This window comes from Capsicum annuum, chromosome 12 (assembly GCF_002878395.1).
Source record: "Capsicum annuum cultivar UCD-10X-F1 chromosome 12, UCD10Xv1.1, whole genome shotgun sequence".
In the NCBI taxonomy this organism is placed as follows: Eukaryota; Viridiplantae; Streptophyta; class Magnoliopsida; order Solanales; family Solanaceae; genus Capsicum; species Capsicum annuum.
The window spans coordinates 149,581,399-149,585,891 of record NC_061122.1 but is presented as its reverse complement, the minus strand read 5'-3'; positions in this window follow the sequence as shown (position 1 = coordinate 149,585,891).

The window sequence follows — 4,493 nt, the reverse complement described above, 5'->3', positions numbered from 1 at the left end:
TCGACTTTATATCAACATGTTCTTGAGGAAGGGTGATACTTTAACAATCATCATTTCTAGTGACCTCGACTCCTTTCAAGCAGATGTTTTTAATTTAGTGGTATAAAAACCATTTAGGCCATTAGTTGGATGATAGTGGATATAAGCGGAATAGCCCTCGTCATTTGTTCACAGAAAATTAAACTCAAGCAAGATCAGATACCGAGTATAAAAAATCAAAGGAGATTAAATCAACCATACAAGAGGTGGTAAAAAAGGAAATTATAAAGTGGCTCGATGTGGGGCTGATATATCCCATATCCAATAGCACTTGGGTGAGCCGGTATAATGTGTTTAGAAAAAGGGTGGCATCACGGTAGTCAAAAATGAAAAAAATAATCTCATCCCCATCCGATTGGTCATCGGATGGCGAGTATATATGGCCTACCAAAAATTGAACTCATGGATCGAGAAGGACCATTTCCAATGCCTTTCATGGATCAGATGCTAGATAGTCTTGCCGAGAGAGGATGGTATTATTTCTTGGATAGGTACTTCGGGTATAATTAAATTTGTATCTCCCTGGAGGACTAAGAAAACAAAACTTTTACTTGCCCATATAGTACATTTACATTCAAGCGAATGCCCTTTGGGTTGTGTAAAGCCCCGACTACCTTTCAACTATTGCATGTTGTAAATATTCACAGATATGGTTAAAGATTATATGGAAGTGTTTATGGATGACTTACCAGTAGTGGGGAACTCTTTCGAGTCATGACTCGAACATTTGAACAAAGTGATTGAAAGGTGTGTGGAAACAAACCTTGTCTTGAATTGGGAGAAGTACCACTTCATGGTCAAGAAGGGATCGTCTTAGGCCATAAGATATAGGGAAAGGGCATTTAAGTCAATCAAGCTAAGGTTGAAGTAATTACCAAGCTCCCACCTCCCATTTCCATAAAAGATATTTAAAGTTTCCTTGGCCATGTCGGGTTCTACTGATATTTCATCAAGGATTTTTCCAAGATAGCATGCCCCATGTGTAAACTTCTTTGGAAAGAATCTAAATTCCACTTTTATAAGGCATGTTTGAAAATTTTAGAACATCTTAAGGAATTGCTTATTTTGGACCTATTATTGTGGCTCCGGATTGGTCATTCTTGTTCAAGATAATGTGCGACGCAAGTGGTATTTAATTAGGTACGGTGCTAGGGAAACGCAAGGAAGAGATCTTTCATCCTATCTACTATGCAAGTAAAACCTTGAATGACGCCAAACATAACTACACCATCACCGAGCAAGAATTGTAAACAGTTGTATATGCCTTTAAAAAGTTTTGGGCCTATTTGTTAGGCACAAGGGTAGTGGTGCACATGGATCATTCTTCCCTTAAGTATATCATGGCCAGTAAAGAATCAAATCCATATTTAATTAGGTGTATTTTTCTATTACAAGAGTTCAACTTTGGGGTGAAAGACCAGAAAGGGTGTTAGAATCAAGTGGCCGATCATCTCTCACGATTTGAAGGTAACAATGAAAAGCATGGGGAAATAGAAATTGATGATGCTTTCCCTAATGATTTTATCATTTCCATCAAGGGTAATAATACACCATGGTATCCAACTATGTAGCAAGTGGTGTGCTCCCTGAAAAACTGAGTTACCATTAAAAGAAATGGTTTTTCTTTGATATAAAGCAATATTTTTGGGATGAACCATTTTTGTTTTGGGAATATGATAATGGATTTATTCGGTGATGTGTCATGGATATTATAATAAAGGATATCTTGGAAGATTGTCACTCTTTGCCTTATGGCGGTCACTATGGAGGAATCCGGACTACCGCCAAGATTCTCCAATATGGATTTTATTGGCCTTCCATGCATAGAGATGCCATTGAATCGATTAAATATTATCATAAAAGTCAAATGCATAGTGGTATTTCAAGAAGGCACAATATGCCCCTCAAGCCTAACCTTGAGGTGGAGCTCTTTGATGTATGGGGAATTTATTTCATTGGTCCTTTTGTGAGTTCATTTAGGAATAAATACATTTTGGTTGCGGTTGATTATGTCTCTAAATGGGTGTAATCTATCACACTCCCTTCTAATGAGATCAAATGCGTTACTTCATTCCTGAAAAAACATATTTTCATAACGTTCGACACCCCTCGGGCCATCATTAGTGGTGGCAGCTTAGATTTTAGCAATTAGATGTTCGGTCTTGACAAGTATGGGTTAAGCACAAAGTTTCCACTCCATACCATCCCCAAACGAGTGGTCAGGTGGAGGTTTTGAATTGAGAAATCAAGGCCATACTCGAAAATACAATGAATGTAGACCGCACAAATTAGGCAAGGCAACTTAATGAAGCATTTTACGCCTATAGAACGGCCTACAAAACACCAATTAAAATGTCTCCATATCAATTGATGTTTGGAAAGGCATTCTATTTACCCATAGATCTTTAGCACAAGGCTTTGTGGGATTTGAAGAGGTTGAATATGAATTAGGGAGAAGCATCTGAGGGGCGGGTGACACAACTCTATGAGATAGAGGAGTTTTAAGTAAAGACTTATGAGATTTCAGCATTGTATAAGGAAAAAAGAAAGAAATGGCATGATGCTCGAATATTACAACGAGAATTCCATGTTGGAGAGAACGTAATCCTCTACAATTCCCATTTGAAACACTTTGTGGAAAGCGCCGCTCGAAATAGTCAGGACCATTTGTGATTTCTAATGTCTACCCAAGTGATGTTGTTGAATTTTGGAAGATAACAAAGGGAAGAAATTTTTAGTCAATGGTCAAAGGGTCAAGCACTACAATGAGAAAATCCCTATGGTGGACAAGGTTGAGTGTGTTAAATTCAAAGATGCTATGTGGTGAAAGAGGAGAGTCATGCCACGATTGTTAAATTAAGCACTTGATCGGAGGCAACTCATCTTTGACTCATTTTGTGTTTGTTTTGATGTTTTGTAGGTCTTTTAACATAATTAGTGTGCCAAAAAAATCTGGGGAAATAGAGCTGGAAAACTGGCAGTTGTGCAAAAAATCACAAACAGAGCAAAAATAGGTAAATCTCATCTTAGTTATGGCAATCGCAGACATCAAACCTCAATCACGCAATGCAATTTTGGACATGTTGACTCGATCACAGCAGCATAATCGTGGACATGTTGATTTGACAACTTCAGATTCCTGCACTACATACTGTCTAGGGAGCCTCTCTCATCCCTTATACTTCTAAAATTTACTTCAGTGAGGGCACTGCAGGCCTTTGAGTTGGGGGTGTGGTGAGGCTACTTGGGTTTTCCTAGTGGTGGACGAAGTTCGCCCTATGATAGATTGAGTGATGACATTCTTAAGGGTGAAGTATTGTGATTGGATTTTGAGACATAGGTGCAGGAAAATTTTGAGTACCCATAGCATAAATGTCAAGAATGCAAGGGAATTCTAAGTACCTATGGCATTGTAAATTATAAATTTAGGATCGCTTTGTACGCCACTGGCAAAGTCTGAGTATCCATATGGTTAGTTTGCCTATTTTGAGCCAAAATATGAGACTAAGGCTTTGGTTGTAGCCATAGTTTAGCAAGTTGTGCATGGTGCTAATGCTAAATGAACAATCCCCTCCATCCAAAATTTTTGAAAATCAAGGGCATAGACATGAGCAATGTTGTAACAAATCTTTTTCTCTTTTTGTGTCTTCATAAATTTTTGACTTATGAATAGAAATAGATACTCCAATTTTGTCTCAAGCGGGAGGAGCAAATTGAGCTCCCATGGCAAAGTTTCCGTGCCACGTGTGGTGACTATTTTGCATTCATCTCTTGTATACTTGTGTTATCTAGAACTTGCCTTGTTGGTCTTTCAAAGTTAATTTTGATTGTATATTGTTGGAGAGATGATCTTAGGCTATTTTTGTAACATTGGAAACCACTCTAAACTAAAAATAAATAAAATCCGACCCTTAGTGTATAATTGTGATCCCTAGTTACCCATTTTGAACCTTTGAACCTTTCTTGGCAAATGCATTACAAGCCGTGAACTATTCTTTTTATTGCTCAATCAGAGATGTGAACGTGATTGTACGATCGCAGTCAACACTTCACAATAATGAATCAGCGGGATAAATGAGCAAGGACATTATGGACAGTTTAGACAGTTGATTCAAGACTTCAATAGAGGATCCAAACACTTTTTAAAAAGGGTGTAGAAAATTGAGAAGAGAGGGAGAGAGAAAAAGAGGAAGAGCCCTAAAATTTTTAGTGAAAATTGATTGCTCTTGGTTATTGTAATTATTATTCCAAGAGGAAATTAGTGTAATTGAAGTATGGAATTGAAGATTATTTTACCTTTTATTGTTATGGATACCATGGACGAATAAAAGTCTTCTCCCCTATATCATGAGTAGTTAATTTCTTTAGTCATGGGACTATGTTGAACTAAAGTGTAATTGTGTATGGGTATTATTGTGTTTGCATGAATCTTAGTTGTTGAGTATGGATTCCAC